General features: G+C 40.8%; 1 protein-coding gene across 1 annotated transcript in view; it reads left to right on the forward strand.

The window, feature by feature from the left end:
* LOC145904081 (activated CDC42 kinase 1-like) overlaps positions 1-27,096 on the forward strand; it is a 51,324-nt gene that overhangs the window by 16,773 nt on the left and 7,455 nt on the right. The gene's annotated exons all lie outside the window — the stretch shown is intronic.

A 27,096-nucleotide genomic window follows, 5' to 3' on the forward strand; every position in this document is an offset into this window, starting at 1 on the left:
AGAACGCTAGAAACTCGGGCGTGCATGATATTCATCTTATCTTGTGTTGTTGCAACATCACTCGTACGTTGGTCCACTACTCTGTGTTGCAAACCAGTGTGACAAGCAAGTAGGCAAAAAACAAAGATATTTCTTGCGGCACATTTTCACCGACGGTCAAACCAAATCACTGTCATTCTCCCAGCGGCCGTCCACGACTTTGACACTTCGAAATGCGCTTTAATCGCCGTGGCGTCCTATCGCCGCGTGCCATCGCAAAAGCAGCTTCGCACGCCATCCGTAAGAGACCAGCGCCCGTTCTACGCTGATTGTGACGTCAAAATGGCGGTGGTGGTAACAAGCTGTCAGTCGGAACCAGCGTGGAGCCAGTGGAGAACCCTGAAATCCCTCACGTAGTGTTAATGCATTTGATGCGCATATTAACTTGCCTTTCCTCTGTCTTCGGGTCGATTTTTTAGTAGATTTTGGGGGGTGTAAGCACTGTTTCGAAAGGGCAGTTTTTTGGCATTCTTATATCTTGGTTAGGAATTTGTCAGATACATGATATATATATACTATAGATTTTTGGATTCAACATGAATCCGTGTGTGGACTGAATATTCAACTGTATACACACATGGTTTGCTCAAAGCTAAGCATGTTCAAACACAAACTCAACTCAACCTAACATGTCTTTGACAGGAGGCAATTTGCAGAAAAAATAGAATCGTCGTGAATGTGGTTGTCTATTTACTGTTGTGTTGTTCAATACACCTGCCAGGGTTTGGGATAAGTTGGACTGTTGGTTAATCAATCGTTTGCCACAATTAAAAATTTAAGCAGGTAATCAAAGTGAAAATGAAGGTTGTTCAACGAATTGCACTTGTTTCAACTGTAGTGTGTTTTATTGTTACGTACCTCTGCCTCCAATTATATTCTTTGATTTATTTGTGTAGGGCAGGTGCTGTTTTTTCTATCGATTTACTTTATTTTAACTACCTTATCACCGGGCTATTTTTCACGTGCGGCAATAAAAGTTGGCTTAACATCCAACGAGCCTATACCCTTACCTAAAAACTTAAAATAGATATTAATGATATCTTCATTGGAGGAAGCTGCGTGTAAACCGAAAATTACCGAACTCTTGAAAATTTGTGCTGATGTAGTTGTTATATAATACTGTATATATACCAGTATTCCGTCCGTTACAAATTGCAGAATGTGTTTCTTAGTTTAGTTACAAGTATTTACTCTCTCTTTCTGTTCAACTGCAAAAACACAATCGCCGCTAGGTGGCGGCAAAGTCTTATGGATGATGATTCATTAACGTTCAATCAACAGGTTACCCTGGGTCATTGATGCAATTGTAAGCAGGTGTTACTTGGGGAATCAAGTTCAACAAAGTAACTAAACCGCGATTAGTCATGTTTAGATCAATTATCCTAATTCTGTTTGTGGAAAAACAGAACGTTGGTCTTGTTTGACCCATCACAGAAACTTCAATCATTTCGGAAATGCGTCTGATGATTTTGCCAAGCGCGGAAGTAAAATGATAATTACTGACGTCCCTACTTGGTGCATGTTTAATTATTTGACTTTATTAGTCAGTGTGTGTTCGGACGAACTTTTCAATGTTTCTTGAGGGAAAAACATTTCTTGTTGTGTTTGAAAATCAACAATCGAAAAATACTCATGATAGGTAAACACAAAGATATATTTATGTTGAGATTAAACCCTGTTTTGTGTAACAAGTTTGTGAAGCCAAATTAATTCTACCTTGAATTTTTTATGTTGATTGAAATGATTTTTGGGCAGTAATCGTGACTTGGCAGCTTTCATGTCAGATTTTATGTGCTGTAGGAATATTAATCACTCTTTGTTGCCTTCGGAAGTTTCTGTCAACTTTCAGTTCCACAATGAAAAATGGCTAAGGCAATGCGGGCTCAACATTCGTGTGGGTTTCGCGTCGGCTTTCTGGGTATTCGAGAGGTAGTCGGGTAGACGTTTGACGTGTGGTTATAGGATCGTTAAAGCGTGTTTGTTGAGATGATGAAAAGGATTTTATACAAAAAAAGTAAAACAGGTATAATTGTGTCAACAAAAATCGCACCCATGTCACGTATATTTTCCTCAAGCGGGTTTATGATTTGTTTAGTGTTCTCTGCTTTAATGTTAATAATATTATTTTTTTTGTATGTTGAAAACTTTCCACTTTGGTATTTAACAAATTGTTGGTGACCAAATCATCACTAAGGAAAACCTTGCACGCACCATGTCTTGTGTCATCCTTTTATTTGAAGCTTTCATAATTCCTTTGTCCTCTTGGGTTTTTCCAATAAGGAACCATAAAGGCGTTTCCAAACACACGCCCACGCCTGATATATGGTGTAATTTCTCCTATGATACTTAAGCCCAAAACCTATAGGCTTTGTAGCGGGCTTTTCACCTTTGAGCGTAAAAGTCATCCCAACCTATTGACGTGACCAACACCGTGAAGGTTTACATCCTTTTGGAAAACGAAAATTAATTTTGTTACGGCGTCGCTAGCAGCTGCAAAAATAATGTCATTGTGCTGAGGGTAAACCCGTATTCCTTGTGGTGAAAGGTAAACCCGTGCTTTCTGGTAGCAGCTGCAAACCACACATATGTCTGCTTGTTGTTCAGTGTAACGACATGTTAATTTCTTGTTTGACGCCACCGAAATACTCTTTTTGCATGTGAAACTGACTGATAACCCCGTGAAGCTACACCGCACCCACTATTGACGTCAAACTTGTTGGGTGATCAGCGAAAGTGACGTGATGTCTGATGGACAGTGCGTGGACCACGTCATGTCCATCACACGTAGTCGTGTTGTTTTGCCTTCAAACGCTTGTTTGTTCTTCTTTTAGATATAATGTGGTCGTTACTTAACGTGATTAATTTATGTGTGACTTAAAGTTTGGTAACGCTAATGCGCATATATTGGTAGTTGCAACATCATACCAATGTGTGATAGACAGCTTAATTTTGATCCCTTATACTCGCATCCATGTTCATATTAAGGTAGTGCTGTGACTTGGAAATTCTCAACACGCTTGAGCTAAAGATCTCAACAGCTACTGCCGGCACATTTACATTCAAAGATTCAAATGTAAACAACGGCATGCGTGAAGTCAGTCCCGGAATAGTAATTTGCATACGCGAAACAGGGCAGCCAGTAAAAAAGCTTTCTTCTGTTGTAGAAAATGACATCTTGGGCGAAAAAAATCGTTTTCGCCATACACTGACGGGATGCAACCATTTGCATACACACGTGTGTAGCGGACGCCTTGCTCACTTCCTGCAGGAAGATAATGTTGTCAGAACGTGATTTTTGTTGCTATGCTTCGTAATACGCATCCGACTTTTGATGCGTCACTTGCGGTTGTTGCGTAGTGCCTGCTTATGGGCATCTAACAATCACCCTGTGTCAACTATAACCGGATTCATTCAATTGTTTACTCCATGTGCTGAGGTTCGACTTCAGTGATTTTGATTGCATAAAATCTGAGAACTGGCCGGCGAGTAAAAGCATGGGTTGCTATTTGTGTGATTTTTTTGATAATGCTATGAAACTTGAAAACTTTTTCCTATTGTTGTGCTGTACTTGGGACAACACGACCGCTATACAGTTGTACACGTGGTCGTTGACAGAGGAAAAAAACTCCCAGACGCATCAATCATGGTTGCGCAAACAACCTCTAATCGAAACGAGTGAAATTTCCATCATTCCCTCCAGTTCCTCAGCACCAACCTCGTTTTTCTTAACCCACGCGTTATTGTTTCAACATGAGTTCTTATTGTATCAAGTCATCCACCCACACGCGTTAAATCCCTTCTGGAAAAACGGTTATTTTTGTTTCGTCATCCGAACTGAAACCACATTGGCAGAAACTGATGATTCAGTCATTTTAATAAACTAGCGAACTTCAATATGATGCCAAATTAAGGAACCGGTCTTAACTGTTGTTGTTTTGTGTCGCAAAGCTTTTTTGAAATCAAGTTTGTTATGAAATAATCTCCACGTATCAGAAAAGATAATTTTTTTCATAATAAATTATTTTTTTTTCTCACTTGACTTCGACTTCAATATTTAGTACATGTTGGTGACAATACTTGGTAGATAACTTGTTCAGAAAAATATGTTTTGCGTTACCAGGCATCATAATTTTCTGCAACCGCTAGGAGTACAGAAACAAGAAGTTGTGTTACGTTAACGCAAAATTCTTAAGTAAGCAATTCCGTATACGCGCGAAAGTCAAAAGGTAAAAACCCTAAAAAAATGGCATGTTAATAAATTGTTTTGCAGTAATAAGTTTCCATTTGTTTCTGGTTGTTATATTGTAACGTGAGACTTTTGTACCATTCAATAATTTTGCAGCAGTAACTATTTTGTAGAGCGTGATTGGTTGGATATATTATACGTCACAGAGCTGTCGTGTTTTCAAAAGTTATAAGTAATTTTATTGTAATACCATCCAGCAAACACATTGTCTATCTTTAATCGGAGACGTCGGTTCTTATGTGTTACAACATTTCGATGCTACAACAACGCGCGATTTTTCATTAAATTTCCTGGCGTTGTTTTTGCGGACCACCCAAACAGGTGAAATAATTGTGGAGTTCATTGGCATGTCTAACGACAGGCGATAAAACGTTTCACCAACGATGTCCGCGCACCACCTAATTTCAAAAACACCAACCCCAAACAGCCAATGGGCAATTCGCTGCATCGATGACGCACGCTGGTAGCCCTGTTCAATTGTGCACCTTGAGAGAAGCTGTGCGATTTAATCTCCAAACAGGCCGAGGCGTTGATCGACAAACACCCTTATCACCTTCCTTCTACGCAATACGGCCCGACACATACGTATCACTCATGCGGTTGTGCGCCGCTTGCTTGTTTTCACGACAATCAAAAGGCTTGTTGCTCGCCCTCTGGGATTGTTGTAGTTTGTTGTATGTGTAAACCGCCCTTGGGCCAACTTGCCCGAAGTCCTGCAATTCCTATATTGTTTCCCTTAAGTTCACACAGATGATGCACAAACTAGGTTGCGAATCTCATGATGCAGAACGCCAAAAATTTGCAAAGCCTTAAATCGGTCACCGTCTTTTTAATGGTTTATGGACTATACAGTAAGTGGTCTCCCCAAAATAAATGTACAACTACGTGTCAGCAAATCTATGCACTAACGCTGCACGAAGAGGATTCGAGCCCATAAGCTGATTGATGGAATGAATGATTCGGAAGGACAGGCCATTTCCACTGGCGCCTTGAAAACTTCCTTCCCACCAGTGGTTGATTGATCAGATAGATGGCAACGAGACTCCACTTAGCACATCGTGTAAATCGACCTTTCAACTCCTGGCGTAACAAAATCCCGCCAACTTTCTGAGGAATAATTAATTGCGTAAGCTGTACCGGAACTAATATCACCGCCACACAATCTTTCATACAACGCCGCGTGTGTGATTTGTTTCAAGTAATGACTCGGCTCTTGTAGTTTGTATGATTTAATCAAAGTGGCCAATTAGGATTGCCGTCATTAGGCTTGAACAGGTTTGCTTGATCGCAATTTCACGTGTTTCGAATGTAAATGTCGGCTTTGTCGAGTGTCTTTGTGCCTGAGGTTAAGTTTCACTTTAGAGAACGGACTTTCAATGGATTTGAACATATTTGTTTCTCTGCATGGAACCGTTTTGTGTTGTTGTCAAGTTCCTTAATTTGTTTGTACACAGAATTTAATTTTATTGGTTATTTGTGGACAATTTCTGGTAATTGGTTTAAATGTCGTAAAAACTTGAAACAGACAGACGACTTAAAATTATTTATCATTTTCTGCATTGATCCGTTACTGAGTCTCTGTCAAACTCTCATTGGTTTAAAAGCTTAGGAATTTATTTTGATTGATTATTTGTGGACAATTTGGTTGTTAGAGGGACAATATTTACATAAACCCAATACTGCAGTTTTTGGCATATGTATGTCAACATATTTAAACCGCCTCCATTCGTATGGAAAGTACGTGTATTACATTTGTTTCAACACACACTTATCTTCTTCCCAGCATGTTAAATCCGTGCCAACATAAACCAATCTCGCTTTCGAGCAATTTGGTAATTTACGCCCAATCACGGCAAGTGTAGCTTCTTCCCGTCGTAAATTACCCACTTCTCCGATCCAAGCCCGACTCAAGGACCTCGAAGAGCATAATTGCGACGCCGCCTATCGTCGCTAAGCCGAAAATGGATCTGTCGGATTGTTGATTCACGGCACGAACGTCGGCGGCAATGACTGAGACCCGCTAGAATAGGCCTTGGAAACGTCAGAGCGCTCTGTTATGGACGGTTTGTGACGTGTGCGACCCCGTATGCCTCCAGGAAAGAGCAATTTTTATAATGTCGTCTAATCAGATTTGCACAAACGCCGTATGGTTTTCTCGCACCCCCTGTTATGTTGTTGCTCGTCATCGGCCGAAAGCAATTGTTTGGCGAGATAACATCGCTTTTTGCGACCTGCCGCTTCCTGCGTGATTCATCCAGAGTTGTTGTATCTGATGGGCAGGTGACGATTTAGAATTCATACCATCATTTTGTTCGTTGTTACCTGGCTCCACATGAAATTAAACGCCGGAGAGTAAAGTAAGGGTTGTCATAACAACACAACCGTTGTTACAGTTTAGGTATGCGCACGGTTGTTTAATTTTGTTAATTGTAAAACAAATCCCCACACACTATATTCCATCGCCGTATTTGGAGAGGCGCCGTATGAGTTCTGCCATAATTGCCGGGTTCATCTCCTCCAGCCCATGACTGTGAGCACTCTTCCTACGTCATAGCTGATGGCTGTGACGTTGTATGTTACGTGACTTTAGTCAATTTACCCTTCAGGTTATTTTGGTGGTGCGCAAAATTGTGGGAACTATGGTAAATTACTGAATGTGAATTGTAATGGTAATTTGCTTCCAAACAATTATGAAAAACAAAAAAGGAAACTTGTGTCAATCATAGATATAATAACCTTGGTATAAACAAAGTAGACAATTAAATCTTGTGTAATTAAATTTTGTCGCAATCTTTTCCTAAACACTGGAATCTTGAATACCACAGTAATTTTGAACCTAAGCCTTTCAGATAAATTGATTCCAACCCAACTTTTTGATTCAACCTCACTCCCGTGTTTTGTATTTGTGCCTTCAGAATTTCACGAAGTTCAGAATTTTCCTTTCCCATTGGAACATTATCTGTCGAATTTTTGCCCGGTCACTGTGGACTTTATACTTACAGCAAGGGTTTATATATTCTTACGGTTGATGTCACGTCGCACCTTTTTCAAAGATATATTACCTCTTCGCCCGAAGCACACCTTGTAATGTAAAACATCACGCAGTTGTTTTTAGATTAAAAATGTATATGTTGATTTCATGAAAACAGAACGAGAACTGATATATCCACAAACCTCGTCCACATCACCCATTGACATAAAAGTGTGGCTTTTTAATATAACACTGAGATAGGATCAGCGGCAAGTAAACCCTCTTCTCGTTGGCCGAAAACAACGATATCAATCTTTTGCGTTTATCAACTTCTCGGAAAATCGTCCAGACAGCATGTACGTTGACCCACATGATGTGACGTTGACAATCGCCGATATCACACCGTATATGTTATGTAGGGCTGGTAATGGTCTAAAAAGCGGTTTACTTTCCGCTTTCGGTCGGTTTTATCGTCCATCGGCCTCCTGCGTGCAACTCACTCACGCTAAAAGCTGTAAACAAGCCATCGATCGAGATACGATCTCTATGGTGGCAAAAGTATTTTTATTATTTCCTCCTGTCATTCTTCAAAGGAAGTTTGTTGATCACGTGATATTTGGGTGTAGTGCGTTGAAACCTGGCTTTGCTCATGATTTTTTCTGCAAAAGTAAATTTCTTTGCTGCAAAAACCTGTTATTGCTGCAAAAAAATCGCTTGATATGAAAAAAGAGGAAAAGTCTACATTATGTTTTCATAAAGAAAATGTCACAAAAACCACATGAACCAGCTTGCTGTACTTGGTTGTACCAGCGGATCCGCTTTACTTATCAGGTATTCAAAATTAAATATCACCGAAATATTCTGTACTTATTCAAATAGAATTGTGGCTTCTCAAAGCTAAAAAAATAGAGGTGATATTCGTGAAGATTTAGTTTCAATAAGTGTTGGGTTTTCCAGATTGTTTTGTAGTGGTTGTTGTTCGGTCATTTAACTTCTCCTTTCTCCACGGATATTTTATGTCATTTACTCCTGTGTCAAGTTCCTCATTTCTCCGAAAGGAAAGAAAATAGCTGAGTAGATCCTTAATCGCAGAAAGGTTTTAAGTTAAGTCGCGATTTAAGGACCGATATCCCGGCGTTCTTCACGCTTGTTGTGTAAAATCGATTCGCAATATGCAAATCAGCTTTCTCAATTATAACATTGTCAACGAAAATTTCGCGTGCCCTTTAGGGCGTCCAACGCTAAACCAGCGACAAGGATCTTGTTTGAATACCTATTCCCCATTAAGGGAGATATTGTCACCACAGAGGAAGTGCGAACTCTCCTCGAACTCTCTTTGCTGTGTTGTTCCTGTCCGTTACAACCTAATCGTTAAGAGTGGGTAATACACGGCATAATTCTTCTTCGTAATCCCCGTGCGTGTTGTGGTGAATATGTTGTCGGTTGTTGCGTTTCTTGGAAACTACAAACCCTTCCGGAATATGGTTTACCATATATACGCCACATTAATTGCAACTGATATATTTGTTTGAAGTAGATTTTGCCATCGCATAGCACATATTTCAGTTAAAAAAGCATCGACCTAATTGTTTTCATGTAATTTAATTACAAAGATTTCAGATGATGTTGTAACAATTTTTGATACATTCCGACTAACTTATTGCAAGTAATGGTAGATTTTAAGTTACAACGACTTGGCCTATATGTTTTAAAAAATCCTGAATTGCCTGAGGGATAAAATGCAATTTAATATCGCTATAAAAATCACTCAAAGTATCTTATATTTAATCAAAATCGATGATGCGATTACAGACCAAAGTGCACTGGGAAGTGCTAAAGATTTTTAAGGCAAAAATCGGGATGTCCAAGCCTTCACTTGCTCGAGATTGTTGAAATAGTTACGTAAGTTACGCTTATCCATTTGTTTGTAGTCGTTGGCAGTACCTGTGGGCCGCAACTGATTTTAATCGGGTGGTTATGGTTCGAATGCGAAGCACGTTTCTCGTCGTTATGTGATGTGGATTTGAGTTTTAATGTGAACGTAATTTTATCGCTTAAATCTGTTTCCCATCGAGGGAAAAACTGTGGTCAAAGCATTCAGAACTTGCAGAGACAAAGTTTTCTAAAATTTCACATCATATGGCGAGGTAAGCTACGTAAGAGCGTTGTTTGATGGCTGTTGGGCGGTAAAGGCTTCTTTGTCGTGACTTGTAAATTAACACTAAATGTTTGTGGTTTAGTAGCAAAATATAATCCTTACTGCGATATTTTTCCCGTAGTGATTCACGACATTCTTTCCTCTCATGCGTCCACACGAGGGCGCATTTTCCCACAAGCCCCTTCTTTTTTATGAAGTCGCCGCAGTTTTGAATTGAACCCTGGATTAACTTAAGCCAGCCAAATACAGACATTTGAAGTCCTGTTGTAGAGCACAATATGTGACGCCATCATGTGCAGGTAAAGTCTGTGCTCTGAGATTGGCGATCTTACCTTGTTTGTCCGCAAAACTAAAAGTTCCTGGTATTGTTAATGACACGAATCATAACCGGTTCCCATCTGCGCAAAGCTGTAATCTGAACTTCGCCTGACCCTATGCGTTTCATGAAACTGCTTAGGACATGATATCTATTTATGGAAAGGAGGTGCGTTCACCTCTGCGTTGTAAAAGGTATGAAGTCTGCTTGGATTCTGTACACTAAATGTCACATGTATGACAATCCATCAAGGACCTCAAATTCGGTTTGTGCTCGTAATGACGATCGTGTAACCAAAAAGGTTCACAAATGAATGTTATTATTTCAAAACGCTTCGTGAGCCGTGACTGAAAGCGCCGTGATGGCAGTTTTTACATTTAACGTGTGCGAAATTCCTATACTCTGTACTTTGACCTCCATTTGAATCATTTTTTTGAGCGAACAACTTCCAGTCACGTGCACATAATTATCACGTGACATCGTGACGCGTAAATGGCCAAACATTTGCAAATAGCGTGCACTGGCAAATTAATGACGCCACAACCTGATCCGGAAGGCGCGTTTCCGCGTCCATTGACTGGTCAGCAGCCGACAGCACCATACTTCGTTTTTATGAATGACAGAAGTGAGTATGACTTGTGTGACGTCACAGTTTCATGCAAACCTAATTTCTGTGAATCGGTTTCTGGAATGTTTAAGAGTGCAGAGGTCACATTTTCGCAATACTTACATAGAGCTTTTGTGGCTTTCTATTGTTCGATGTAAGTTTTTGTCGTTTACTCGTGCTTGTACAGAGGAATTTTTACTGACACAAACCGTTTGTTGTCCTTGGTTTTACTGGAACGAGTTGCTGAAGTTCAATAGCTGCCAACAAATAAGTGCAGTTCGTGTTGGTGTACACTGGATCGACCACGTTTCTGTTTTTTATGCGACGGTTTGTCACATAACCGCCATTAACCGAATGTAAGAACGGAAGTTTGCGACAAGTTGTCATGCAACTGACGCACGTTGGTGACGCACGTATCATCGTTCTGCGCTGTGCGTCCTGCGTAAAATCACTTATTGCATTCCGTACGTGATGGGTTAGATTTTGCGTTCTGTGAGGGTGATAAGTCACATCGCATTTATGTTGCTGCGTCGGATTCACGTTTCTAAATATACTAGAAATCTTCATTCAACTAATATTAAGCAGTTGGAAGTCTGCAGCTGTCGCGTTGACGTCATTGTGACTTTTTAGCGTGTGTTCTGTGCGTAACATCATGTAGATGAGTGAATTTTTGAAATGACTTCGTGACGCTTTGCGTGTCCGAAATATTCGACAAATAGTTCTGGAGTCACTTGTCGGCAATTTAATTATTATTTAATAAATTTTACTCATTATTTGAAGGGCAAACTAACCCTGTCGTCCAACTTCTTTTCTCATTGTCCCTCACATATAAATGGATTTTGTTTTGTAGTGGATTGAGTTTCGCCTCTTGAAAAAAAAGAGCCAAAAATTTTGTACTTATTTATCAACCCATACACATTGGTGAAGTTTAATCGCATCGGTGATACATCAGGCAAAATATGTCTCGTATGATTAATAAATATGAAGCTTTGGGACAATTCAGACAAAAATGCAAGGAACAGCCACCTTTGTCATAGTGAATTTTCTAAAAAAACTAAACTACTTGTTGTTGCTGCCACACATATTGTAGTTGCAAAGAATCTGTCCTTCTGGTACAATTAAACGCAGATTTTTATTTACCGACGTTTCGCCCGCTGTTTAACTACGCTTCATCGGGGTAAATTATTCGTGTCTTAACAAACATTCGTTAGTTAAAGGCTCAGATAAACAACCCGCTTCAACAATAAAGCTTTGAAGTCACACAAGAAATAATGAACAGAAACAGGACGTGTCCATCAACAAGCCAAATACACACCCCTTTACTGGCAATTGTGATTCTCAGGACATCGTTGACAGTGTATTGATCCCACATCCGCGATGCAATTTGTCACACGCCTTTTCCTCCCCGATACGTTTCCCGACAATTCGTCATGCTTTTGTGTCTCTACATCCAACTTACTACATCTCCTTGCCATTCTGATGACCTTGTTTCCGCCTTCATTGTTATAAATGCCAAAACTATCCGATTTCATCATGAATAGTTTCACATATGGTTGGTATGGTCTTCTCTACGGATATAACGTTAACAAAAGGAGACATTCCCCACAATGTCAACGGTAGTAGGCGTGATTAATCATTTATAATATCAGGTATTGTTGATCAGCGGCAAAAAACTGCGTTTTTGGTTAGTTTATATATATTACACTATAACATTGGAAATGATGTTGCGATGCCGGCCGGATATTTTAAATGATAAATTACGTCCCCACCCACCCACCAGACATCCGTTAACATCAGGAAATGTTTCTTTTTGTAAATGTTACATCCGTGAAGTAGATTTTACCCATGCTATCTCACGACGTGGTACGAAATCAATAACAATATTCGTTTGAATCCACGTTGCAATCGACAAAATGTGTCCGGTTATTGGCATTTCTGACTTGTAATGCCATCAACAGGATGTGGGACTCTGATAACTTCATCGGGCGTGTGGTTTATTTCCACATTTTTGACCATAAAGTTACGTTTCCAGAACCAGATAAAAACACACGCTTTATAAAATTGAGGAACGCACCAACATTGGTGTTATGTATTTCATACTTCCGCGATACGATAAACAGCGATACCAAAATTAAACGTATTGTATGTTTTAATTTGATAATCCCGCTTAGAAGTTATTTTCCCACTTAAGCGTTTCATCAAACACCCAAATTACGTTGTTACTCGCAAAAACCAGACGCTGCATTGATTTCTTTTTTTTTGAAACGTGGGATTAAGTGGCCGCAAAAAGCAGTTCCTTGTCTTCCTCAAAGGTATTTGTATTTCTCCCTACTCAACAAACCTGTGTTGATCACCAGACACCTGATATAAGATTGAATTTTGCTCGTGAAGATCGCGCTACGATGAGGAAATGCGTGCTGACACATTGTTAACGTGACACAAACACAACAACAAATTAGTCGCCCGATTTTATGTTGACCTGCTAAAATAAAACGAATAGAAGAGCGTTGAAAGGTGAAGGTTTTTAAACGGGCGTTGTCAATCAAATAAATACACACATCCTTTTGCAAATAATGTATTAAGGTTATCAAGATACTTTTAAAATCGCCAGCAAGTTGGGAGTCTCATTTTCTGCCATAACTGCATGGTACATATCAAATCTAGAAACCTTTTATTTTTTGAAGTTTGTTATTTTCTCCCTCGCGTGAGTGGCCATAATTTTAATTCAATCTTGTAAGGAAAGAGGAACTGCAGATTTTTTTTGAAACTAGACGTCCGCCCTCATCAGGTCTTGGCCAAAAATAGAAGCACTTGTAAAATTTGCAAAACTCGAACCGCGCATCGAAATATTACCGGTGTCCTTAAAGAAGCCAAACATTCGCAATCAGATCCATGCAAATGCACTCTAGTCAGGGAGAAGATCCTCTAAAAACGACCAAAGGGACATTTGCGCTTAAAACAACACCGGTTGCTTTTGTATAACCTTGAAATCAAATTGGCACGTATTGATTTTAGCTGTGTTCGCCCCCAAGCTTCGGAGAAAAGGCCAACGAAGCGCTAATTTGAGTGGTTTGATACCCGCTGCGTTTATTTGCTTTGAATATCGACCCACTTTGTTGATCTGGGGTTGCGCACAAAATTGCAATCCGTGTGTAAAATTTGGCCCAGTTTAAACTGCCGATTTGTGGTCAAAAGACGAAGTCTTAGTACCTAATAGTAAAGTTGATTTAAATTGCGATTTAAAACCTGTAATTTTCTGTAATGTAACACCGATACCATACGTTTAATAACTTCCGTTCAAACTGTTGTTATGGTCACAAAAGATGTGGTGACGAACGTTTATAACTTCTTTCATCATTAATAGTCTGCTGTCTGTCTATTAATATTGTCGACAAAATCTGCATCGTCTGCTATGTGGTCGATTTATGTTTTTCCATTCCCATATGTTTGTTTATTTGTTTGATCGAAAGCAAGTTCTCCTTCACGGGGGAACATCAACGCTTTCTCCATTTCTACAGGAAGTTGTAATTGACTGTTTACTTTGTGTACCGAACAATCGACCTCATCGAAAACCTTGTCGTCGAGCCATCGGCGATCATTTTGGGACACGATAAACAATCTGATGTCCTTCGACGACACGACGGAACCTTTTATCGGGGGGAAAACGTGCCAGCATGGCCACTAAAAATATCGCAAACATTTCCACCAGCAGCAGACTGGGCCATTATATTGCGCTTGAATCAGTAAGTTTTTTTGACCACATTCGTCTGATGTTTTTTTGCAAATCATGGCTTGAAACCATTTACAATAATCTTCGGTCGTATATTCCGGTTAATATCTCCAGTTTTGGTTGTTATGCAGAAATTGTAATTTTGTTCGTCATAATTACCATTATATCTCAACCGATAAACGGTAGAAAAACGTTCAGCAGTGGAAAAAAACGGGACAGGGTTCATATTTTCTGTATAATTGTATTCAATTTTTTAGGCGTTTTTAAACGGAAAACGTGACTTAACCTAATTCAGGTCATTTGCTGTAATCTCATGAATTAATCTTCCGAAGAAATTTTGAAAGTCCGATCTTGTCTCTATGTAATCACATAATCACAACGTAGCATTACGCCTTACTTTTGAGCTTTGCCACAAGCACCCATTTATCGTTGCTCCATCAGATCTGTTTTGTGTTTAGGTTGGAAAATTGCTTTTGTACGTGTCCATTACCATGCATTTACTGTCGAGCTGCACGCTTTTGGTAGTTTACAATAATTTGAATATCTTATCTGTCCCTTATTTCAAACATCGTGAACATCAGGGGAAAATCTCTGGTATTTTTAAATGCATTTGGGTTTAATGCTACTGAAAGAAAAAGATCCCTTTACGTTTGGTAACTTTAGAAAGCACGTAGTATTATTGCGCACATGCCACTGCAATCTATATTTTGTGCATAAAAATGTGCAATTTATCTAAATACACAAAATTGCATATCTATTCGCTTGGTTACACAAATGTCGCTGGGTGTACCAGTTGCATGCAGACATCATGCGAATAAATCTACGCCTCCCTTTAAAACCCGTGTGACGATAAATCTGGCGCCACTTTTAGACAAAACATTCTGAACAACTCCTTTGCAGGACAAGGTCATGTCCTCATGCTCTGGAAAATGTTTCCTCTCGACTTTCTCCGCACATAGCTCATGTATTTCCTGTTAAGATTTCCCACGAGGGAATCAAATTGCCCTTTGTGGTTGCGATAAATAAGGTTTCAAATACAAGCTTCAACCGTGGGTAAATTTCATTGATTAGAAGCAATGATGATATTTGATTGATGAACCGGAAGCCATTGCAGCGGCAGTTGGAAGTCGTTGTTGGCGCCGGGCGGGGGAGATGTGTCAATCACCAGCAATGTCCGAAGTCGAATGCCCTATACAAGCACGAAAACAGTCTTTCGGTTTCCGCTGCGTGCCACACTTTTCAATGCTCGAAAGCAGCTATTGTTGCAAAAATCAATTCAACCTGAAAAGGAGAATTGTTCTGTCACCAGGGCACAGTGGGCCTCCCGCATTCAAGTGCAACTCTGCATCAATCATTATTAAATGGATTTCGGTTCTTGCCCGGACGAAGAAGGCCAAACCAAACACCTGTAATCCTGCCACACAAAGGCGCCGTTAGCCTTTCCGTCGCGTTTCTGGGTCTAGACATCGCATAATCCGGCGTATGCGGCTGGCAGAGTGCAGTGCCGTTTGTCAATTTTTAACTCCGCCAACCGCCTTTAGAAGCGAGTGTCTAAATTTAGACATGTGTGTCTATTGATTGAGAAGAATCCAAGGGGCGGTATTGAATGTGGAGAATAGGCTTTTTTGCTCACACAACATTGATATCTTTGCGTGGATCTTGGTTTGTATATTTACTTTCGCTGTACCTTCTGCTTGCCCAAATGTCTAGTTCTGGATGTTCGGTGTCTGGTTTTGCGTACATTGTAACATGTTCATTGAGGTGCTTGTCGATTGTCTGATTCGTTTATTTAACCTGGACTCTTGCGTATACACTGCTCTATCTGCATTTCTCTGTTACCAATTGACGGCTGTTCACCAATAAAATAAAGCTTTACTTCTCAACAAGGGAATTTTTACTACTGGAGATGGATGTCCTATGGTAGTGAGTCCCAATTAACTGCACTTATGGCAGTGGTAGTTCGACATATTGCAAATAACATCTTCAAAACGGTTCACAACCGGATACCGTATATTTGTCATCAACCGCACCACCCGTCTTGTGGCATGTTACAGCCGAAGTGACTTGCATATTTCTATCAGCTTAGGAATGCACTAACAAGCGTTTGTATCTGCTTTCACTGGATAGACGGGAACGTTGGCACTTGAAATGCCATCAATGTGGCGTCTGAGGTGATAACTCACGCGTAGAAGCTCTACCACATCGCCAACTCCTTATATGGACTCTAATAACAGATAGATGATGCACGTGACTTCTTTTTTGTTGTTTAGGATTGTTTACTGTTTTGTGAAACACTTTAGTCGTGTTTGTTGGTGTTTACTTGGTGATGACGTTCTTCCATTTCGCTGTTTCATTAAATAGCGTGACGTGTAGGAATTTGCCCTAATGAGTGATGAGATTTCGATTGGCAACTTCGGCCATGAATGTGTTTTTAACCGCGTGTTTACCTGATGTTGCAGATGACAAAGATAACCATCGGGTTTTTAAGAATCTTTTGAAAACCACTCAACTAAATTTCCAGGCTTCAGTCACCAAAAATTAGCGGAAAAGGCAACGGCGTTATCCCCATTCCTCAATTTAGTTTCTTTGCAAATAATTCAATGCTGGTTGTATACCCAGGAAATATCAGAAATTCGTGCAATGTTTTAATAGTGCACTAAACTTGATTTAATATAAACAACTTGATACGTGCATTTGCTGCTGTGTCGGTTTCTGATCAGCCAACTGTATTCCCCCTGCGGAAATGTAACGACAACCTCCCGCATTCCCAGCCAATGGCACCAGCAAAACAATGCTTTGTGACGCGCAAAGAGTCGTCCGGTGCGAATCGCGTCCCCAATTGGACAACATATTCTCCATACACATGTTGTTGGTGCCACGGAGGCGTAAAAACACACTAATTTCTTGGTCCTGGTACAGACGTCAGTTTTTTGCATACGTGCAGTATTTGCTTTGTGTTTATGTCGAAAATCTGTGTATTACCCTCGCACGTAGTGGGAGCACCTGCTTGTGTGAGAAGCCTTTCTCCTCACCTCCTCAAGAATGTAAACACGTAGTAGCAGCAACAACTGAGTGCGTTCCTTTCAAGTGTTTCGCATAACCGGTTCATCGTACGTGACTTGGGATGTTGTTGAATCGTTCTTGCTTTCCAGACCGTGGTTTAGAACCTAACGGCGTAGTAAACATAACATTATTATGGCATTCGTCGTTCGAAAGGCATGTCACTGCTTGGCACCAGCGATAATGTTTGTCTACGTCATGTGGAATTATGACGCACATGCGCTGTGATCTTTGGTTGGATGAGTGCCAGAAGATTAGAGCCATCAATGTCTAAAAATTTGCGACACCTTTTCTCATCTCTGGTGTGACAACCTCACACGAACTGCGCGAATTTTTTCTCTTGTTTTGTCGCCGTCCAGAGTTTTTCTGGTTTCCGAATTTACATTTTGCATCGTAGAATTTTTGCACGCAGTGATGATGGTTGGCAAAAAAATTGTATATTTTCACCCGTTTCTTTCCATTCGTTGCATTGCATTTACTGAGTATTAAAACAATCAACACCATTTGTATCTCCCCTATGCCAAAGTTGCATGTGATGATCGGGCGTGTGATGAGTTCAATAACCTTTTGGTTGTGCTGCGCTAAAAAACACGTTCAACGGCTGTACACAAATGACCGACACCTTCAACTATTCTGTTTGTGAGCACGTGCGAGCGCCAGAAGCATCGACCTTGTAACACTTCTTATCATCTTTCATCTTTGTGGAAAACAACCAGACTGTCGGAAATGTGCGACCAACGCGCCAATTCTTGTGGTTTCGGCTCATCTCGTTAACTTGCCAAACACGTCGAGTTCAAACAAGTGCAGTCAAATTTCTATATAGTTTTCAATGCTGTCGATATGCACTCCAACAGAAACTGAGGCGCTAAAGTCGATGTTACAAAAAAACATGATTAGATTTCAAAAAAACCTGCTGTCGTCAGACGTAGCTGTCACGTGATGGCGTGAGGCGACGTTAATATTTCGCACAAGGAAGGAAATATCTCGCCATCCTATTCGCACGGACGCCACATACCTCGCGCTCCTCCGATCTTCGTCACTTGCCGCGCGTGACGTCACGGATGACGTCAGTATTGGACGTGAGATTGTCGGCGGATTTTGGCGATGGGTAAACACTCCCATGTTCTTTGTTCTTTAAGCGTTGGTGAAGATAACACCCACTCAAGTCGGTCTGTTTGCGCTATTCTGAGTAATCACGGTTTCGGGGAATCTGCCAACGCCGATGTTAAGAAATAGACTCTGTATGTCAGCGAGTATTTCGAAACCACTGTAGGAGTACAACAAGCCCGATGACTGGTGTGGTGCATGTGTCTTGGTTGCTGTCTTGCTTTGAGTAAGCTCAATAGGTTGTTCAAAAATATTGTTTGCTTAAAAACGCGGCTACACCTAAATAGTTTACTGTTGAAAATGCCCTTGAGCGGTAAATACAAACTTGCTCAGGTGGAGTCAAGTGTTAAATGTGCGGTGGTAGGTGGAGCAAAATAGGCCTTTTACCCTTGCGTGTTGTTTCTTGCTACAAATTCAACCTCATAACCACACAACAGTTTGATCCTCTGACCATATTTTTTTTTCTATTTTTTCAAATGTTTCATATTAAACTTCTTCTCAGATGAAAAAAGTAATAAAAACTATACTAGATCATGGAGCCAAGCAACTCAAGCCTCTTCCTTTCAAAATTTTAACGCCACTTTCCTGAACAAAATGTACACAACTGTGGCAACTGTGTACTATTTGCACGAAACAGACATGGTTCATGGAACTTATCCCACCTGGCGCAAATTGAATGTCTTTGGGACAAAGCATGACCGCAGTTAGTCATTCGTGGCGTCGAAATCTAGGAACCATTCGTTGACATGTCTATGGTGCGGTTTGTGTGGGTGGTTCCTTTTGTTGTTTTTCGTTCGGACACATCACGGTTGCCATGCCGACTGTGTGCTCCCCCGCTGCGAAGAACCAACTGAACTTGAACCTTCGTGCCTACCACCTTACTCACTGGCATTGTGTTTCTGTCCGACGAAAATCAGGCGCTGCAGGTCATCGCGTGATGCTGAGAATCCTGCATATCTCTTGTCACCCGTACTTGGTGTTAAGTGCAGGTAATGATTAGTCCAGGAAAGGAATGCGACAGCTTTCCACATAGTGTTTGTTGATTGTGCTGTGGGGCCTAATTCATACGTTGTTTGTTATTTTTGACGCAGTGTCAATATGATGCAATATATTGATCACTTTTGTGCCCAAAAACATCAGAGGAAATCTATTATTGCTGACAAACTGCTCTCCTTTGAAACACACACGGCAAGACAGTGTAATTAAATACAAAAATCTGCAATTTTATTCTGCCAACAACGTCATGTGGGACATTGAATAGCGATGATAAATATTGGAACTGCTATTAAATTACAACATGACGCACTGTTACGCAATCGTCGCATTTGCAACCAAGTTGTCGGCGTCAAGTTTACAATAATTCAAGTACCATTGACTCCGTGCTTCAAGATTTAATTTAAAAAGCTAGCGTTTCTTGTGTTCGTGGTTCTACTACTTTAAATAATAATGTTTTCTTCAAAATTAAGTGCGAATACTCAGAACCGTATCAACTCATCATCTGAAAATTTGAAAACAAATTTAGGTTTCTTATGTTGTGTCTATGCTAATACGTAGGATCGTGTTATAACCGCCAACAAAGCCGTTCGTTGGAAATACCCAATATTTTAGACTATTTATTTACCGCTATTTGACAACATGTCTCGAACTGTATCAATATTTATGTTGCATGTTGGCCTTGTTCTGTGTAACGTTCGAAAATTACTGAACCTCATTTCCGGAACACGCACAAATAGGTGCTCGTTCGGACGTGACCATCACAAGAGGCTTTTAATTTGTCAACACAATACCTTGGAAAGGAGAAATAATCCCTCGAACCGCCTGTGTAAATAAAATCGCCGACGCGAACTCGCTTTTGGGGGTTACATAATTTTTTCAGCTACTGCCCTGTATTTTGTCGCGGGGCCTTAAATTTTTAATGAGGAAGGCACTTCGTTAAGAGAAGCGCGAAGCTTGAGTCAGCACGTGGACTAAAATTGCATATTCCCCTTGCATTGAATTAACCTTTCGTCCAATGAGCGAACGTTCATGTTGTTTAATCCTTGTTTAGTAATACCTGTGACGCATTTTAGCACACGAGGTTGTAAACAAGCGTCTTAGGGTGGCCAACGCATCGCCGAATATCCTGTAGTTGTTTGTGATTGGCTACTGGAATTCCTCCTACGTGGCCACCCCCCTGACCGATCCAACTCATCGACTTTGTTTGTTTGATGGTAATTTCGTCACACGTTTGATGGTAATTTCGTCACACTTTTCGTCAGGTTTAGTCGTGTAGCAGTGAGTAAACAGGGTTACGTTGCATGTATGTGCAAGTGGACACAGAGTTGTCACACATTTCCCTTGTCCGCCATGACGTAATGCATCGGGGCAGAAATTGAACTTTTTGTCCATTTTATTAACTTCTAAGGGTAAATCGCTTCTCACCAAAATCAATATATATTCTCTGATGTACATAATGCGATATTTACCTAAAAGATTTAAAGTCTTTCAAAGGTAATATTTTCCGTTACGCGTCGTCTGGTTTTAAAACAACTTGTGAAAAGTGGCATGACCTAAAGCGTGACCCGACTGCAAGGGTTGTCATTGGTGCGCACTCAAGCATGCAAGATGGCCCAGTGCTTCACAAAAAAGGTCGTGACTTCTCTGGTGTTGCGTGCTGCAAGTCTAGATGCCTTATTGGTTAAATCATCGTGTTTTAAAACGGTCGAATGAATCGCTTCACCTTTTCACTAGTTGCGGGGCGCAAACTAACGACTTTGTCGTAAGTCATTGGATTTGTCTGTCACTAATGGATTTCATAAATTTGCCTCCACGTGTCGAATCTAAATAACGTTTACAACAGTTCTACTTTCTTGTAATTTTCATGTAACTACACTTTCAAAGCAAGTTCAAATTGTTATTAAACGTAAAACCTCTCATTTTTACGTCATAATGCACTGCTTTTTGTCCGTGGTATTATAAGCGGTCATTGAAAGTTCGTGTGCAGATTGCGCCGACAGAAGCTGTCGTCTTTTTGCCTTCATATGACTAACCTGAAGCGCACCTAATCAACGGCGTTTGTTATGACATAACCGCAGCGATTATGATCCTGTTTGTTGCTTTCGCCATTATGACGTCATAGAGCATTAACGTCGGGTTTGATCCGGCGCTCTGTCGGCGACGCGAGGTTTATTTTTTTGTTTACTTGTTTATTTGTGGTGGGATTGGAAGAGCTGATTACCCGCACTTGTGAGAAAATTTCGCCAGCATTCATCCGTGTGCGGCCTCATTTGCATGCGAAATGAATGAAATGGATATCAAATTAATTCGTATTTAACTCTTGATAACAGGCCATATTTTCAACTGTGTCCAATAACATTACCTTGAAATCTATTCCTCCTCATGACAATTTTTGTTGGTTCTTATGTAGGCTATGTACTTTAGGGACATGAAATCAACATCACAAATATTGTTTTCTTTTTCTGTATTTTCTTCAGTAATTTATGTTGTGGTTTGCTTTACCTTAAAACGTACATCTTTTTCTTCACCATTCAAGGATCGTAAAACATCACAAGGTCCAGTAAGGATTTTTAAGAAAATTTAAAAATCTGCATTTTAAAACAAAGCAAACACTCACAACATTTACGTGCCCAAAACATTTTGTCCGCAACAACTCACGGCTGCCACGAATTCCAACTACGTGACCTTTCACGTTTGACAGTTCAAATCCGATGTGAGAATTCCACTGTTCCTCGTCTGACATGTTTTAATAAGCACAGAGACGGTTTTTAATCCGTTTCAGATTTGCTCCGCAACAGATCGGCCAGGTTTAATTGGTGGCCAACTACATGGTGCAAAAATTACCACCAGCAGGGAAACAAATGTGGGTCGTTGCATGAAAACATCGCACATTCACGTGTATGTTTTATTTATAGGATTAATAGCGTCGTGACCCAGTGATTTACGTTCCACGTGTCGAGTTAGGAACATGTGATCTTATTTACCGGTAGCTTTGGTCGGTTATAATTGCTTGAGAATGAACATCTTCTTCATGCTTAGTTGCAGTGGAATCAAAAAGCTTTTGTTGGTAGACCAGTGACCGACATTTGAATCAGACATTTTCTCATCCTGCATCTTAATGATCCAATTATCTTGCTGAAAGGCAGACGAAATGACGAACAAATCCCCTGTCGTCAGCTAATATTCTAACACAAACATGATGAATAGTCGTCCATGTTTATTTTGCTTCGCCTCCGCTTGTCTTATGATTAACTAGCGGACCTTGTCGCCGTTTCCTGTCCACACATCTGTGCCACGTGACTAACACATCACGTGACCGGGTCGTCGCTCCATTTCGATTAATCACAAGCCGCCATGGCTGTCGTAATTTTCATACTACCGGTCTTCGTGGTCTTTTATGTTTGTTGTTGGAAAACACTACCCGATTGTGGCGAAAGAAACGATTGCTTACAATAATATTGGAAAGGGCACATTTTATGCTACAGTTTCTCTTCAATCGTTGCGTTACCTGTAACAGAAAAAAAATTAATCAAAATGTTCCTGACCAACGCAGAGAGTATTGCGTAACATGTGACTGTTTCGACACAGCTAATGATTGTTGCTTCCCAGACCGGGGTCGATTAATCGTTTCCGTCTGTGACGTCACGACCGGATAGTAATTATCCTGTTCAACCAGCCGTTGTGGCGAACTGACTTTTCATGAATGAACACTGGTGGGTACCGCGTTGTGGTGATTGAACACTGCGCTGGTGTTGTGATTTTTATGAATGGTCGGGTACGCGTTGTGAATGGATGGATGTGATGTTAAATGAACGATTGCTGTAATGATGGCCTGCGTTTTATTCATATACGGTTCGGTGGATATCAAAACCAAGCGATTGCATAAATATAAACATCCGGTGTGGTACAACCGGTTCGTATGTTGAGAGGCCCACAGCATTACGTAACGTTAGTTGCATTCTTGAAGTAAGACTGATTTAGTCTACCAAAATTTCACAAACATTCAATTCAAATCGAAAAGTTAATCTTTTCATCCTCGAAATATTTCATTTGTTATTTTATCGCAAAAATATAAGCGAGTTGTTTTTTATCTGGATTTAATTACGGCGTAAATAATCGTTTGCCTTTTTGGAAAAATTTTAATGTGGTTAAGCTTCTCGAACATTCTACCCCGTGGTACGTCACAGCTGGAAGTCGTGTTGTCATGGTGAGCACGAGTTGACTTCTAGTAATTGTCTCTGCGCTGCCTGCCTCTTTCACGCGATTACTTTCGACGCTTCCGCGCTAATCAGAATTCTGCTATCGGTCTTTTCTGGGGAAATCTCTCACGAGTTGTCAATCTCTGATCGTTTCAACACCTCCGCTCAGTAAAGACCCCGTGTTGAACTTTTATTCTTCCTATGTTCGGTCGACTAGCATACGCTTTTCAGTTACAGCTGGAGGTAGAATATTGGTGGATTGGTTGTGACAGGTTATCTATGCGCAGTGTTATGTCGTGTCACAAAGCCGTGTGAATGGAAAAAGCTAAAGTTTGGCTTTTCATATTTCAGTTTAGGAGAAAAAAACTTAAAATATTTTGGAAGGTAAAATGTAACACGAATTTGTATTCTGATAAATGTCAGCTTCCAGGTATGAGGACCAGTTCCCTGCTGAAATATATTCGTCTTTTCAAATATTGCTTTGCGCAGTTTTGAAATGCAAAAATGATAAAACCTCGCATTTGTGTTGGAAGACAATTTGGCAGCGTTACATCATTGCGGACCCCCAAGGGTTACGCAACCTGTGGAATGTATACTGTCAGTATTCTGGCTAATCTCGTATAAGAACAGAAAAATGAAATTAGTGGCGCCCTAGAATCAACGCACAAGAGTGCAAATGTCGGTCACATCGTGCCAGTGTCTACATCCGGCCAAAACCTGTTGCCAAGGAAACGCAACCGGAGCCTCCAGTCACGTTCTTATGACAGCGGACGCGACTATGGCTATGGCTGCTGCCAACGCCTAAACGTGATTGGCTGCTGAAACCACGTGGCCTGTCGATTTTCATGGCTTTTTTCATATTCTCTCTTTCTCGTTCATGAGTTTTTAGAAAGCAGCGTTCTACGGACAATAAAGGTTGTTTTCTCTCTTTTCTGAAATATCAGCAAAATTAGGCCTGTTGAAGTGGTTTGAAAGAATAAATTCTTCACTGCCGGAATTTTTCAAAGATACCAAATGTTTGTGGACTAAGATTGGGTGAGTAATTTTCCTTTTCAATGGAATGCTCTTTTTTGTGGCTAAATATATGTGCCGTGCTCCTGCTGTAGACATCCGCTTGTTAAATATTTGATGCGAAAAGGGAATTCAGTGTCCCACGCTTCTTGAACCCTCGCCAGTTTATTTGGTGAGGTCGACACTCGCTTGCGACTGAACGTAAAAAGATTTTCCGCATGTGCGTTTTGTGATAGTTTGTGAAATGTAGTGTACAACTTTTCCCGCTGTTTGTTACGCAATTTCCCAAACCATCAACGACGTTGAATATCGAAACGAACAACAAACGGTCAAATCACGACCGGGATTTCGAAACGTTTGCTCTTGTTATTGTTTGACTTACGACTTCAACCCGTGCAACAGCGTATTCGACCACTTTCACAGTCAAAGCAGGATGGGCTCAACGTCATTTTTACGACCGTTATTAGCACTGACTCATCCAGGCGACCGCAGGTTTGCTGACCCGATTCTGGCTAAAACAAACACAAATATCGTGCGAAGCTGACCATATCGGCCTGGACAGTAAAACGGTAGTGACAGCGTCATAAACGCGACCGTCTCTATTGTCTGCCTTGCTCATCAGACATGGTCGCAAATGCTGTCTTGAGGTTTTGACCCAGGGTTCAGGCACTCTAACCTTTTAAGCTGAAAAGGCCTTTTTCCAGACAGCGGTTTTTCTTTCGTGCGACGTCGCTTGCTGAGAATAACTCGCCCACTGTGAGCAAATCCGCTAACAGCTGTGTGCTGAGAATTCTCTTCAGGCCGGATTCGAAATTGGGCGTGTTTTCAATAGAAACTTGCCAGCACGCATTGCTTGTTATCGTGACTTGTTTGTCGTGCATTGTGCTTATGAGGGTTGAGTCGTGGCGGTTTTGTGTGCCCACTTTCTGATTGGTTTTTCAAGAGGTCCGTGTGCAAATATCGCTTATGCAGATGATGAACGTATCGGGTTTGACTTTTAAATACGCTTGAATGTTGTCCTCGCGCATATTTCCACGATGGAAAACACCAAAACTTGGCGGTTTCATAAATCTCATTAGGAAATGAATCATGCAAATAAGTGCTTGACAATATATCCCGCAATCAAAATAATTAATTTTAGTTTACAATCCGTTGATCTAACCGTCGTTGTCTGAGCATAAAGCACACGAATCCTCATCAATATGTCACGTGACCGCCCACATGTACGCGCCGAATCCTCATGACTTTTAAAATGAGATGACACTTGACCCCAAACTAAGGGTAGTATTTGTGCTATAACGTGCTTGTCATTGGTATGCAACTTTGCTGGCTTTACATTTTCGAATCTTTGTTGTCATTTTATTTTACAGTGGTTGAAAACTCCTGTAGTCGAGCATAGAAATAATCCTGTCGCATTATGTACGTTGACATATGCGTTTGTCAACAGAAAACGTGCACTCGATTGTGAGGTTACGCAAATATTGTTGGGTGACCCGGTTTGTTTTTCAGTCTCATTGTGTAAGTTGGATCGGGGATTAAACTTAGTGCTGATGTCATGTTGAAGCCATCGGGTTGTTTGAAAGGAAATGGTTTCAAAAAATTGAACTAATGGTAAATTGAATCTTGATTTTTTGTTTTTGGTTTACAACATCTAGATATAATATAGCTCAGAAGAAAATAGTTCAACAAATTGTCACTTACATCTCCGCAAATAAAGGTATTGCTGCGACAGCATTACTCCATATACCGTGTTTGCAAACACATTCCATTCCTCCTATTGTGATAACGACGCCATGACTAAAATAACGAACTTCACCATATTGTAATCGTTCTTTTTCCCCAAAAAATAGCACAGAAAATGTACTTAGTGGTTTAATTTCCGCCAGTCCTTACTGTGTCTTCTAATCCATTGTCTCAAGTCCACGAAAACTTTTAATAGCGCCGCAGGAAGGCTATTTATAGCGATATCCGCTATAAACGTGGTTGGTTGGTCCACGGTGCAGACACAACCTCTTGGAAGCATTAGATTTGAGCAAATCTCTGTTTATTTGCAGCTCACAACGCGCGTTGCTGTCTTTTGCCCGGGTCGCTTGCATTATCCGCGTTTTGTCGCACGGTTAATCGGCCAAACATGCCCGCCGACAAATTGTCACCTGATGAGAAATTCGCAGCGATGGTTTACGTAGCCCTAAGTGAACTCACAAGTTTCACCTGCAGCGCGCGCCATATGCCGGCTAAACCGGGATTTGCGGATCATATCTTCGCCGCTCGTACTTAAATTTTGGCCGCGTGTTGGGCGTATTTGCTTGGTTAGCTACGCTTCAGTGCCTTTGCACGTGATTGACGTCATGAAAAACATCGCGCGACCCCGAGCGTAACTTCATGCGACCGTTTCCGGCCACTTCAAAACACCATTCATCATCTCGTCCTGCGGCCTATAAAAATTCAGGTGCCCTCTAATACCATAGGAATGTGACGTCAGGCACGCAACTACTTGTGATTTTTCAAATTCCCCGCACACAACCAAAAAACAACACACGGCACTGATTGCCGCCTCCACATCACCCTCCCACTACATGCACACTTCCTGCGGCGCATGGCCTCTTACCACCCATGTCACCAGGCTTTTGACTCTGTGGCATCATTTGATTCATAT

This window comes from Ascidia mentula, chromosome 5 (genome assembly GCF_947561715.1).
Source record: "Ascidia mentula chromosome 5, kaAscMent1.1, whole genome shotgun sequence".
NCBI classification, from domain to species: domain Eukaryota; kingdom Metazoa; phylum Chordata; class Ascidiacea; order Phlebobranchia; family Ascidiidae; genus Ascidia; species Ascidia mentula.